The sequence below is a fragment of the Nicotiana tabacum genome, chromosome 12 (genome assembly GCF_000715075.1).
Source record: "Nicotiana tabacum cultivar K326 chromosome 12, ASM71507v2, whole genome shotgun sequence".
Lineage (NCBI taxonomy): Eukaryota > Viridiplantae > Streptophyta > Magnoliopsida > Solanales > Solanaceae > Nicotiana > Nicotiana tabacum.
In genome coordinates this window covers 9543900-9559707 of record NC_134091.1, presented here as the reverse complement: position 1 = coordinate 9559707, position 15808 = coordinate 9543900, and positions in this window count along the sequence as shown.

The window sequence follows — 15808 nt, the reverse complement described above, 5'->3', positions numbered from 1 at the left end:
ACCTCAAATTTTGTACACAAGTCATAAAAGACATAATGTACCTATTAAAATTTCCAGAATCGGATTCTGGCCCCGATATCAAAAAGTCAACTCCCCGGTCAAACTTCCAAACTTAAATTTCTATTTTAGCCATTTCAAGCCTAATTTAATTACGGACTTCCAAATAATTATCCGGACACACTCCTAAGTCCAAAATCACCATACAGATCTATTGTAATCATTAAATTTTATTCCGGGGTCGTTTTCACATGAGTCAACATCCGGTCAACCTTTTCAACTTAAGCTTTCAACCTTGAGACTAAGTGTCTCAATTCTTTTCGAAATCACTTCGGACCCGAACCGACTACCCAGTAAGTCACATAACAGTTATAAAATATAGAATGAGCAGTAAATAGGGGAACGGGGATACAACTCTTAAAACGACCGGCCGGGTCGTTACATCCTCCCCCTCTTAAACAAACGTTCGTCCTCGAACGAGTTTAGAATTATACCTGAAGTGGTGAAAAGATGAGGATAATAGCTGCGCATGTCATGCTCGGTCTCCCAAGTTACCTCCTCAACTGGATAGCCCCTCCACTATACTTTTACTGAAGCAATTCTCTTCGATCTCAACTTTCTAACTTGTCTGTCCAAAATGGCCACTGGCTCCTCAACATATGACATATCCTTATCCAACTAGACTGAATTGAAGTCTAACACATGAGACGGATCACCGTGATACTTTCGGAGCATGGAAACATAGAACACTTGATGAACTATAATGAGACTAGGTGGTAGTGCAAGTCTGTAAGCCACCTCTCCAATCCTTTCAAATATCTCAAAAGGTCCAATATATCTAGGGCTCAACTTGCCCTTCTTACCAAATCTCATAACACCCTTCATGGGCGAAACCGTAGCAAGACCCGCTCACCAACTATGAATGCAACATCACGAACCTTCCGATACACATAACTCTTATGTCTAGATTGGGATGTACGAAGTCGATCCTGAATCAATTTAACCTTTTCCAAAGTATCTCGAACCAAGTCCGTACCCAATAGCCTAGCTTCGCCCGGCTCGAACCAACCCACTAGAGACCGGCACCGCCTACCATATAAGGCCTCATACGGTGCCATATGAATGCTCGACTAATAACTATTGTTGTAAACAAACTCCGCGAGTGGTAATAATTGGTCCCAAGCACCCCCAAAATCTGTCAAACACACACAAAGCATATCCTCCAATATCTGGATAGTGCACTCTGACTATCCATCCATCTGAGGGTGAAATGTTGTACTCAACTCTACCCGAGTACCCAACTTACGCTATACGGCCCTCCAGAACCTTGATGTAAACTGCGTACCTCAGTCAGAGATGATAGATACTGGTACGCCATGAAGCCAGACAATCTCGTGAATGTAAACCTGAGCCAGCTGCTCCGAAGAGTGAGTAGTAACCACATGAATGAAATGAGCTGACTTGGTCAATCTATCCATAATCACCCAAACTACATCGAACTTCTTCCGAGTTCGTGGGAGTCCAACAACAAAATCCATAGTGATCCGCTCCCATTTCCATTATAGAATCTCTAACTTCTGAAGAAATCCACCTGGTCGCTGATGCTCATACTTCACTTGTTGATAATTTAGGCACCGAGCTACATATTCCACTATGTCTTTCTTCATCCGCTACCACCACTAGTGTTGTCTCAAGTCCTGATACATCTTTGTAGCACCCGGATGAATGGAGTACCGCAAACTGTGAGCCTCCTGGAGAATCAAATCACGCAAACCATCTACATTGGGCATATATAGCCTGTCATGCATCCGTAATACACCGTCATCTCCAATAATGACTTTCTTAGAATCACCGTGCTGAACTGTGTCCTTAAGGACAAGTAGATGGGGGTCCTCATACTGACGCGCTATGATACTATTATAAAGAGAAGACTGAGAAACCACATAAGCCAAAACTCAGCTCGGCTCGGAAACATACAATCTGACTAACTAGTTGGCCAAGGCTTGAACATCTAAGGCTAATGGCCTCTCCGCTACCGTTAAATATGCTAAGTTGACCAAACGTTCCGCCTTATAACTCAAGGAATCAGCCACTACATTGGCCTTCCCGGGGTGATAGAGAATGGTAATATCATAAATAGATGTTGTAGACTCCGATGATCGGTGTAGACCTCAAAATGGATACCGTACAAATAATGCCACTAAATTTTCAAGGCATGAACAATAGCTGCTAACTCTAAGTCGTAGACATGATAATTCTTCTCATGTACCTTTAACTGTCTGGATGTATAGGAAATCACCCTACCATCTTGCATCAACACTGCACCGAGACCAATACACGACACATCACAATATACAGTATAAGACCCTGAACCTGTAGGCAACACCAATACTGAGGTTGTAGTCAAAGTTGTCTTGAGCTTTTAAAAGCTCTCCTCACATTCCTCGGTCCATCTGAACGGAGCACCCTTCTGGGTCAATTTAGTCATATGTGCAGAAATAGAAGAGAAACCCTCTACAAATCAGCGATAATACCCTGCCAAACTAAGGAAACTCCGGATATCAGTAACTGATGACGGTTTGGGCCAACTCTGCACTGCTTCAATTTTCTTCGGATCTACCTGGATCCCCTTGTTTGTTACCACATGACCCAAAATTTTTACTGAATCAAGCCAAAATTCACTCTTTGAAAATTTTGCATATAACTTCTTCTCTCTCAAAGTCTGCAGTACAATCCTCAGGTGTTGCTCATGATTTTCCCGACTCTGGGAATACACTAGAATGTTGTCGATAAACACAATGACGAAAGAATCAAGATAGGACTGAAATACACTGTTCATCAAGTACATGAATGCTGCTGGGGCGTTGGTCAACCCAAAATACATCACAAGGAACTCGTAATGACCATACCGAGTCCTGAAAGCAATTTTCGGGATATCTAGCTCCCGAATCTTTAACTGATGATAGCCTGAACGCAAGTCGATCTTAGAGAACACTGGCACCCTGAAGTTGATCAAATAGGTCATCAATACATGGCAATGGGTACATGTTCTTCACTGTAATCTAGTTTAACTGGCGGTAATCAATACACATCCGCATAGAACCATCCTTATTCTTCACAAATAAGATAGGAGCACCCCAAGGCGATACACTGGGCCGAACAAAAACCTAATCAAGCAGCTCCTGTAACTACTCTTTTAATTCTTTCAATTCTGTTGGGGCCATACGATATGGTGGAATAGAAATGGGTGGAATGCCCGGTAACAAATCAATGCCAAATTCAATATCCCTGTCGCGTGGCATACCGGGAAGATCCGCTGGAAATACATCAGGAAAATCCCTTACTATAGGAACTGACTCCACGGTAGGGGTACCAACACTAACATCTCTCACATAGGCCAGATACGTATCACACCCCTTCTCATCCATTCGTTGAGCCTTAAGAAATGAAACAACCCTGCTAGGAACATAATCCAAGGGTACCTCTCCACTCTAGCCACGGTAGACTTGGCATAGCCAACGTCACTATCTTGGCGTAACAATCAAGGATAGCGTGATAGGGTGACAACCAGTCCATGCCCAAAATAATATCGAAATCCACCATACTGAGTAATAATAAATCAGCCATGGTCTTAAAACCATTGATAACAATCAAACACGGCTGATATACGTGGTCAACAATAATAGATTCACCCACGGGTGTAGATACATAAACCAAAGAATTCAAAGAATCACGGGATACGCCTAAATATGAGGCAAAATAAGAGGACACATAAGAATAAGTGGAGCCTAGATCAAATAAGACTGATGCATCTCTATGACAGACCGGAACAATACATGTGATAACAGAATCGGATGCAACTGCCTCCGTCCTAGCAGGAAGGGCATAATATCTGGCCTGGCCTCCCCCTCTAGGGAGACCTCTACCTGTCCGACCTCCACCTCTAGCTCACTGTGCAGGTGGAGTAGCAACTTGTGCAGTAGTTATGGCTTGAGAAGCCTGAGGGGCCTGTGATATTTGTGGAGGTGCACTCCTCCTAAATCTGGGGCAATTCCTCATTATATGACGAGTGTCACCACACTCAAAACAAGACCTCGGAGGACGTGGCTGCTTGGACTAGCTAGGGCTTGATCGACTGGACTGCCCGCTGAAAGCACCCCGTACATGAGGTACAATAGACACTGGCGGTGCATAATATGGAACCTGAGGTCTTGGAGTAGTCGGAATACTGTTTGAAGCTGGAAGTGCTGAATGTATAGTACGACTCACATAGCCTCTACCATGACGGGCTGCAGTTGGGGCACGTGAACTGTTATATTTGCCATAATCTCGGGTCTCTTAGATTCCCTCTCTTCTCTCTCCCGAATCCGCATACCCTCCAATCTCCTAGCAATTGACATTACATGTTGGTATGCGATGTCCATCTCCAGCTCTCGGTCCATACTGAATCTGAAACTAGGGTGGGGCCCCTCAATAAATCGATGAACCCGCTCTCGAACAGTAGCAACCAAGGCTGGTGCATGTCTAGAGAAATCAATGAATCAGATCGCATACTTTGACATTGTCATAGAACCCTGGCGCAACTATTCAAACTCTGCGCGCCATGTATCTCTGAGGCTCTAAGGAACATATTCCTTCAAGAACATATCTGAAAATTGAGTTCAAGTGAATGAAGCTGCCTCAGCCACACTATACAACTCGTATGCCCGCCACCACTGGTAGGCTGCTCCTCTAAGCTGGAATGCCGTGAAAGAAATCCCACTAGAATCCACAATACCTATAGTACGGAGGATACAGTGACATTCCTCAAGAAAACCCTGAGCATCCTCTGAAACCAAACCTCTGAAAGTGGGAGGTGGTACTTCTTGTACCTCTCGAGCCTGAGCTGCTCCCCCTCTGAAATTGTTACCCTAGCCTCGTGCCGAATTGGGACAACTGGCTGCACTGGCATAACCTCTAGGGTATGGTCAACCTGGGCATGTGGCTCTAGGGTAGGGGCGGTGGGAGTCTGTGCTGCTCCCCCCGCCTGAGATGTGGCAGGAGCAAGTGGAATCAACCCTGCCTGAGCTAGAGTGCCAAACATGCTCAAAACTTGGGCAAGAGTCTCCTGAAGTGCAGGGGTAGTAACAGACGTCTCAGGTGCCTGTTCTCCAACTAGAGCTACTTGTGGCTCCTCTGTAGCAGCTCGTGCAGGTGCTCTGGCTGCACCACGTGGTCTTCCTCATCCTCTGGCTCGACCTCTACCCCGGCCCCGGCCTTTTGCGGCTCCCACAGAGGGCAAGGGTGTCTGATCATCGGATCCAGTTGAGTGTGTCCTCACCATCTGTGAGAGAATAGAAAAACAATTGTTTAGAATTTCGAAGTCAACAAATGTGCACGATAAGGAATCAAAGAAGTGACCATTTTCCTAACAGTTCCATATCCCCCCGAAGATAAGTACATACGTCTCCGTACCGATCCACGAGACTCTACTAAACCAGCTTGTGACTCATAACACCTATGAACCTAGAACTCTGATACCACTTTGTCACGACCCCAAATTCCATTCGTAAGATGTCGTAATGGCACCTAGTCTCTAAGACTAGGTAAGCCTAACAATTTGCGGAATAACTAAATATAAATCTGAAATCCAATCCTTAATAGCTAAAATAAATAAGTACTGCAAATTAAACAAATTATAACTCCCAAAACTAGGTAGAAATAAGTCACAAGCTTCTAAGAATTTATTCTGAGTGTGTCTATACATCAGAGTCTAAAGAGATTAAGGAAAATAATATAATAAGGATAGAAGGGGACTCCGAGGTTTTCGGACGCTGGCAGATACACCTTGAAGTCTCCGCGTATGGCTAGTTCACTGATGCCTGGTCTGATAGGAAGTACTTGGATCTGCACAAAACGATATGCAAAAGCATAGTACGAGTACACCACAGCGGTACCGTGTAAGTGCCAAGCCTAACCTCGGTAGAGTAGTGACGAGGTCAGGTCAGGCCCTACTGGAAATAATAAAAGACAAGGTGAAAAGTTTAACAATATAATAATAATAATAAAATGACAATGGGAATGAATCAAGTATGTAGTGTGTCACAATTTAACTACATAGAATAAGGGCAAATAATACCTTGTGGAAGGAAAACAATAATTTATAACTTTAAGAAAAATCACAAAATAACCAAAGGCAAATGCAGCCATAAAGAAATATCAACAAGGGCACTCCCGAGGTACCGCTTTGTAGTCCCAAATCATAAATAAATTCACAATATCTCATTTTCTTATATTACTGCGGTAGCCTTCACATTTAATTTTAAAGAAAATATTTCTTCCGAAATAGCATCCCGCGTTTTAGCCACCCTTATCACACCGCATGACTTCTAATAGTTCCCCTACTAGCCACGCGTATCAAGCCACCCTTATCTCACCGCATGCGTTTCAACACCCAGACCTTATACCACCACATGCGTATCAATATCTCGCTATATATCACAATTTGCACCTCAAGTGCACAAATATTTCAACTTGTCAAAATAAATCAATAGCAACATTATTTCTACAATAAGGAGCTCACGGCTCAATCACAATGAATACAAAATCTCACAACATAATCGGAAGTGAATAACTCAACAAAATAATATTTCACAAATTTAACACCTTGCCTCAATACCAAATTTTTAAATGTCAAATACTTCATATTAATAATAATTCAATTAAGAAACTCAACTTTCAAATAATGAGCACAAAATAAAAGAAACAAAGTTTTAACTAAACAGGTAAAGCAATTAGCAGAAAAAATGTCAGGCAAATTTAAAATATAAAAATAGATCAATGATGATGAATATAACCGGATAAAATAATTTAATTAATGTATAACAGAGATCTACACAATTTAAAAGTAGAGTTTTCCACATTTATCCCGTGTACACACTCGTCACCTCACATACATGACTTTCAACACATCACAATTATCATATGAGGTGCAATCCTAGGGGGAATTTCTCCCACACAAGGTTAGACAAGTCACTTACCTAGAACTAGTTAATTCTTTACTCTGCTATGCTTTTGCCTCGTGAATTGGCCTCAGAAAGCCTCGTATCTAGTCACAATTAATTCGATTCAATCAATACAAATTATTGGAATTTATTCCATATGAAAATACTAATTTTCCAACAAAATCCGAAATTTAACTCAAAAATCACCTGTGGGGACCACGTATTGAAACCCAAAAAAATTACACGAGTCCAACCACACCAAAATTACTAAATTCCGACATCAACTCGACCCTCAAATCTTCAATCTAAACTTAGGGATTTTCACAATGTTTTCAACTTAATCCACCAATTAAATATTAAAAACTACCATAGATTTGGGTACTTTAACCAAAATTGAGTTACGAACACTTACCCTAATGTTTTACTTGAAAATCTCCAGAGAATCGCCTCTCCTCGAGCTCCAAATCGGTAAAAATGGAAAATTTCACAACTTAAACTTTCTGTCCGGTGGTATCTTTTTGGCGAACGCGGCCCTTGCCTCGCATTTGCGAAGAACAAAATTGTGTTGCCCAAAATTACTCTTCGTGAACGCGATGCTTTGCCAAACTTGTCCTTCACAAACGCGAAGCCTTATCGTCTGGTGCCCAGCCACGACTCTCCCTTTTACGCGAATGCGAGCACGCCCACGCGTTCGCGATGATCACTACCTATTACCCTTCGTGAATGCGGTGCCCTCTTCGCGAACGCGAAGAGTAAAATTTTTTCTGCCTCCAGTCCCTCTTCGCGAACGCGATGAAGGAAACTAAATACTGCACTAGAAAATTTCCAACAAGGTTCCAAATCTAAAATTCTTTCCGTTAATCATCCGAAACTCACCCGCAGCCAAATACACCAACAAGTACTAAAATATTATACGAACTTAGTCGAAACTTTAAACATATCAAACAATGCTAAAACCATGAATCATACCCCAATTCAAGCTTAAAGAAACTTAGGAATGTTCAACTTTTACATTTGATACCGAAACCTATTAAATCAAGTCCCATTGACCTCAAATTTTGCACACAAGTCATAAATGACACAAGAGACCTATTAAAATTTTCAGAATCTAAATCTGACCCCGATATGAAAAAGTCAACTCCCCGTTCAAACTTCCAAACTTAAATTTCTATTTTAGCCATTTTAAGCCTAATTTAACTACAGACTTCCAAATAATTATCCGGACACGCTCCTAAGTCTAAAATTACCATAAAGAGCTATTGTAATCATCAAAATTCTATTCCGCGGTCATTTTCACATGAGTCAACATCCGGTCAACTTTTTCAACTTAAACTTTCAACCTTGAGACTAAGTATCTCAATTAATTTTGAAATCTTTCCGGACCCGAACTGACTACCCTATTAAGTCACATAACAGTTGTAAAGTACAAAATGGGTAGTAAATAGGGGAACGAGGCTACACCTCTTAAATGACCGGCCGGGTCATTACAATCTTCCCTCTGAAAATGCAGCTGCTTTGAATGATTTGAAGCCAACCTTGCTTCAACTCGAAATTATTGACTGCAATTGGAGGTGTTCTAACACTTGACAATCCTTAATTGTAGACTGGTCTGGCATAGTCACCCAATGCTTTACCAGGCCTTGGTAGCGCATTCTCGAACTGGTCTTCAATCAAGGGGCGATTTAGATTAAATCTTCGACCCCTATTATCTTCAACAGTTTCCTCAGTAGCTCTATGGGCTGCCTCAACTGCTATCCTTGTAGCTGCCTTTACCTCATTGTTATCGTTATTAGCCATGTGTTTTTGGGTTGAAGGTTGTCCCAAGAACCTTACGGTAAACTCTTTCTCCTTTCTCAGTTGCCGCAGGTGTTTTTCAATTCCGGTTTGTAGTATATTACTTCTCTACAAAAAGATTGTGGCATACACCACGGACTTAACCTGTTGCCTGCACACGGAGGAGAAACCCGTGAAGAACAAAAATAAAAATAAATTCCTGAATTAGCACTACAAACTATTTCCAACACTATTAATTGCCAATCCCCGGCAACGACGCCAAAATTTGACGAACGAAAAACACACACTTAAATTGTGCTCGCTAGTTAAAGATAGTATCATATCCACATGGATTGGATTTAAATAGTATTCTCCTATGTTCAATTTCTCATCTTGTTGACTAACCAACTGATGAATATGTATTATTAAATTCTCTTAATTCAATTGAGGTATCCGAATAAGATTTTAAATTCAGGCTTAGAATCAAATAGATCTCTTCACTAATTTACTAGAGCAGTTAATAAACACAACAAGGTGAGAAGAGCATTGTGCAAATAAATTGCCGAACTTTGAAGAGAAGGAAAATTTTAATTTAGCTAAGGAAAATATTTCTTCAAAAAAAGAAAAGGAGAAAATAGGCCTCGAAATTGCATAGTGGAGTATGCATATAGTATGTTGGAAAGACCAATCTAACCCCCTATTAAGCTGTTATAAGCAAGTTTAGGAAGTGCTTGGGCTTAAGTAATTACTATGATTTATTGAGAGGACAAGATGAAGAAAGTTCTTCAATTGAATTAGTGCTTAAGTATATTGGGATCTATACACAAATAGCTAGTTGGATTCAGTATTTACTTTTTCCTAGTTGGTATATATTTTTAGTTTAAATAATTGAGTGGGCAGCTATTTAAGTTAATTTACCTATTTTGTTTTCTACTAGTAGAAATGAAGGCATTGTTCAGCCGCTTTATAACTATCATGATTCTTTATTATTCATAATATTGTTTTAAAGTACATTTAAATCAATTCAAAATTTTGCCTCCTATCATTTGCTATTTTATGCCAAAAGCAGGAGTGGTAAACGAGCTAGATTGGCAAATGGAAAAATCACATAAAACGAGCATAATAATAGTTAGGGATTTTAACCTATATATACTATATTAGAAACTTATTTACCCTCACTGTTTAGGTTTTAACTTAATTACAAGTTGATATACAATTTATCAATTATATACAAATTAGTATTAATGAGTATCCCTTTATATTAAGAATTGAGTAGGGAATTCCCTCTTCGCTCTCTCTCTTTGATCTCTCTCTCTGTCTCTCTCTCTCTCTCACACACACACACACACACACATTCTCTATCAGTACTCTTATATTAATATCTTCATGTGGATTAACTGAAGAAATGATACTAATGTTAAGTGAAAAAGAGAGAGAAGATTAGTACCTAGCAAAGTTCTTGCTTCATATACTATGAAAACGAGGGAGTAAATAAGAAAAAAATTAACTCTGATGAGAAGAATTATTTTAGTTGTCGTTCTTTTAGCTTTTTTTAACCAATAGACAAAATAGTATTAATTAGAAGCGACTAGATTGAATTGGAAACTATGTTAATCGATTAAAAACTCCATTGATAGCTATTAAAAAGCGTCGAAGTTTGAATTCGAAAATCAAATTTTATGAAATTATTTTTTGCTTGGATTGTGTATTGTTGCGAATGATTGGGAATATTCGTTGGAGTTTATATCTCAATTTTGAGACAATTTGGGGAAGATTCGAGGTGGTTTTGGTTGAAATTTCAGTTTGAAACTCGAAAAAGAAGACATAAACAAATTATATATCTTTTGTATGTCGAGTGTAGAAACAATATATAAAATATCTAGAACTTATATAATTGTATATAACTTGTATATAAATTGTATGTAAATTGTAGTTTTTGACCAGATTCTGTACAAAAAATGTGTATTTTAAGTTGTAGATAAATTATAAGATTTTGACCGAATTTGTATATATTTTGTAAAAAAACTTTTGTTACTTCCTGTAAATATGAAAACTTAGACAAAATCGGGTAAATAAGTTTAAAATCTTGTATATATACATGCAAAAAAGTCCCTAATAGTTATGAATTATGATCCAACATTACATGTTACTCCTTCCCTCCCAATTTACTTGTCTACTATTGATTTGCCATACCCTTAAAAAATAATAAATAACATGATAATTTTAATATATCACCCCTATTAAATATATGTTGAAAAATATATTGGAAATAAGTACTACTCTATATATATTTAATAAGAAGGGTAAAATAAATATAAAATAATAAATTATTTACTGATTTTTCGAACTTAATAAGTAAAAATGGTCATTTATTTTTAGTACCGTAGACAAATAAACTTGGACGGAGAGAATACAAGTTTTGAATGGTTAGTCAATTTTTGTTCTCTCGTTAACACAAATTAGTAAAAAGTCAAGGTCTGCTTCTATTTATACAAAGTAATTAGTTCTTCCTCTTTGATTCACAAAAACATGACTCATTGCTCAATGCAGTTGTCCCTCTTTGATTCACAAAAACACAAGGCCTAGCATTAGCCAGAGGGTAAAAACATAAACACATGTCGTTAAATTTATATACATTAATAATATAAAATTTATTATGCATTGTCAATAATATTATTTGTTGTACAAGTAATTTGTCTAATTTTTTATATTACTAATCTCACTTTTTGACTTACATATAATTATATTTTAGTTGGCCTAATAGTATAAAAAAATTTAAGATGTTAATGCGCAGAAATTAAACTCAAACTTAATAGAAACATGCATTATGTTAGGGAAGTAAACGGTTGTATGAAATTGGATTAGAAATTTTCTTTTTCTTTTTGACCTTTTGATAACTTATCTAACAATATTATGAGTTATGATAGTAAGCAATTTCATGATTTAATCAAAATTTTGGTAACAAGAATTTACGACGAGACATGTACTCGTTTTACAAAAGAGTTGCACATCTTGAAACTTTACGTTATTAATTCAGGAAAAAAAGAATAAGAAGGAAACAATGATCCACTAGTCAATAGAGACCACATGGGTTCAGGCAAAATCTCCTAAACCAAATGAATCTAATACCAAAATAGGTTGCAAAAGAATATGAGACTGGTCTTTTCATGGCTACCTGAAAAGACTTGTGAGAATGAACAACGTTAATATTTCCAAATTCCTTGTAGTAGATACAGTTCTAGGCTTTAGTAGTATAACTTTTTAGGGATTATTGTTAAACCGTTGGTTTGTGTTCTGTCCCTTTTAGTTATCTAATCGTCATTGCGATGCTTTCATAGTCAATCTGAGTAATTTTATTGTGAGACCAGTTTTATTAAATGTCCATGTTTAGTAGTTGGTTTGTCATTAGAATAGTTCTAGCGTTTCGCCATAGATTCCCAATTTTGTTTTGTTTAGTAGTAGTGGTCGAGGTCATTTACACCTAACCCCTTTTCATATAACAAATGCCTTGTGCATGGATTAAATTATACACTATACAAATAAGGTAATTGGGTTTAGTTTGAAAATTAACCTATCATGACCGCGTAACCCAAAAAGGTCATTAAAAAGGTCGTTATTACTCCTAAGTCCTAATATATTATGAAAACGATGATATCCACCAAGCATTTAATTAATATCGTTCACTGGGGCCAATTTATGCTTTCATAGATATTAGTATTGCACATTTAGCGCGTAACCCATCATATTTATTACAAATATATTATATTATGGATGTTCATCTTCGTTGTAAATAAGCTTCCTTAAGAAGCTTATCTATATGAAACTCCGCCGTAAATATATTTATCTATTTAGTACTCTATTGGAAATAAGCCTCCTAAAGAAACTTATTCTTTCGGTATCCCGTTATGGATAAACATCACCCCCGGTAGAAGATTATCTATATCTGGTACAATGAGCTTATCCTTTCAGTACCCCGTTATGAATAAATATTACATCCGGTAAAAGATTATCTATATCTGGTATAATGAGCTTATCCTTTCGGTACACTGTTATGGATAAATATTACCCCCGGTAGAAGATTATCTATATCAGGTACAATGAGTTTATCCTTCTGGTACTCCGTTATGGATAAACATTACCCCCGCTAGAAGATTATCTATATCTGGTACAGTAGCAGCTTACACAACAGCTTGCAGAAGCAGCTTGTTTTCTTCTATAAATAGAGGAGATTTCAGTTCATTATGTACATAAGTTTGAAGTTTGAAATATATATTAGTTTCTCTCTACACTTGTCTTTACTTTACAGTCTTTATTTTATAACACGTTATCAACATGAGACTCTGCCATCTCGAGCAAATACTTTAAAAGTAACAGAGGTACGAACTTTCTTTTTTTGAATAATGTCAAATCTTTCTAAACTTGAATTTATAGCCCTGGATATATCAGGCAAAAGCTAAATGTCTTGGGTGCTTGATGCTGAAATTCATCTTGATGCGATGGGTCTGGCAGACACCATCAAGGACAAAAATCAAGCATCAAACCAAGACTGTGCCAAAACAATGATATTCCTACGCCATCACCTTGATGAAGACTTGAAAATGAAATATCTCACTAAAGATCCAGTCATACTGTAGAATAATTTGAAAGATAGATATAACCACCTAAAAATGATCGTTCTTCCACATGCACGTTATGATTGGACTCATATAAGGCTACAAGATTTTAAATCTATCAGTGAGTATAATTCTGCTATGTTCAGAATTATTTTTCAATTGAAATTATGTGGTGATAATATTACTGATTATGATATGTTGGAGAAAACTTTCACCACTTTTCATGCCTAAAATATGCTCCTACAGCAACAATATCGAGAGATGGGATTCAAAAAGTATTCTGAACTTATCTCACATCTTCTTGTAGTCGAGCAACATAATGGGCTATTAATGAAAAATTATGAAACCCGACCTACTGGTTCTTGTCCATTCCGTGAAGTGAATGAGACGAACTTCCACCAAGATAACCGTGGAAGAGGACGTGGCCCCAGACTTGTTCATGGTCGTGGTCGGGGAAAAAAATACTAATCACGGTAATAATAATGCACCAAAGAACCCTCCTCACCACCAGTAGTAGAAAAGGAAGGAACAAAAGCATGAAGCGGTGCAAACAGCAAAGGCAGAAAATGCATGCTATAGATGTGGAGGAAAAGGGCATTGGTCACATACATGTCGTACGTCAAAGCACCTGGTTGAGCTGTATCAAGCCTCCCTGAAGAAGATAGAAAAATGTTGAAGCAAATTTTATTTCTGAAGATAATTTAAACTTCATGCATTTGGATGTAGCTGATTACTTTGCACTCCCGGAAGGAGAAACAAGTCATGTGATCGGTGATGAATCTGTAGAAATGTAAATATTTTAATTTTTATTGTTTGTAGTAGATACTATGATTATGTAATTGTTGTACATAAATAAAAGTTATGCTTTGACAATGATGTTTACTATCATATTTATTTTGTCTATGTTATTTTGAAGAATATGGATAATCTTCAAATTATATTTGGATCAAAGACCAATCATGAAGATATTTGTGTAATTGATAGTGGAACAACTCATGTCATATTAAAAGATCAGAAATACTTTTCTTATTTGCATAAGGAAAAAGCAAATGTTTCAACAATTTCTAGTAATATAAGTTTGATTGAAGGCTCTGGAAGAGCCACTATATTTCTGTCTAAGGGAACAAAACTTATAATAGACAATGCATTATTCTCCTCCAAGTCCCGAAGAAACTTGTTGAGTTTTATAGATATCCGCAGAAATGGGTATCATATTGAGACGATAGATGAAATGAATATGAAATATCTTTGTATTACAAAGAATGTTTCTCGCCAGAAGTACATTGTAGAAATGTTACCGACTTTATCTTCTAGCTTCTACTATTCAAAGATTAGTACAGTTGTGCCACGACCCGGAATCCCTACTGTCGCAACCGTGATGGCGCCTAACATTTCACTTGCTAGGCAAGCCAACGTTAGAGAATCGTTAAATCAAATCCTTATTTCCATTAAGTAAATAACAATAATTAGCTAAGATAAAATATAATAAGTACGAAATAATATAAAGACTGTATAAATTACTACCATCCGGATCTGGAGTCACAATTCACGAGCATTTTAGAATTTACTATAAGTAATAGTCTGAAAAAAATACAACCGTATAAATGAAAGAAACAGTAGAACAGAAAAGATAGACGGGGAATTCAAGGTCTGTGAACGCCGACAGATCTACCTTGAGTCTCCGGATAGCGGTCCAATAGCAAAATCTCGATCAAACCGAGCCGTTACCAAAATCTGCATAGAAAGTGCAGGGTGCAGTATCAGTACAACCGACCCCATGTACTGGTAAGTGTCGAGCCTAACCTAGACGAAGTAGTGGTGAGGATAAGGCAAGGCACCTACAAATCAACCTGTACAGTTTAACAATGTATATACAAAAAACAGTAATGAAGAACTACAACAGAATGATAACTGGAACAACCAACATATTATGAATCAACAGGAACACGAATACAGCAAAGAAAAAATGCACGGCATCACCCTTCGTTCTTTTACTCTCAATCTCCCCATAAAATCAATAGAAACGGCGCGGCATCACCCTTCGTGCATTAACTCTCATAACATGGCACGTCTTCACCCTTCGTGCATTAACACTCACAATATGGCACGGCATCAACCTTCGTACATTAATACTTTCCCTTACCATAATACAATACATAAATAACAACAGGGAGATAGAATAACAAGTACAAGCCTTACTTCAACATTTGGTTCCACAATATCAATCTCAACTTTGAAATAAATTCTCAATTATCACCAGAAAATCCGTAAACATGATAAGAATGATCAATTAACAACATCAGTATAAACACGTAGCAATTAGGCATAGGAAAGAGACAATATAAGAAAAACGGAAGAAACATGAAAAATAAGTAAATTGGCAGCACATAAATACTCGTCACCTCACATATATGCCTCTCACATGAATTTCACATACCAAAT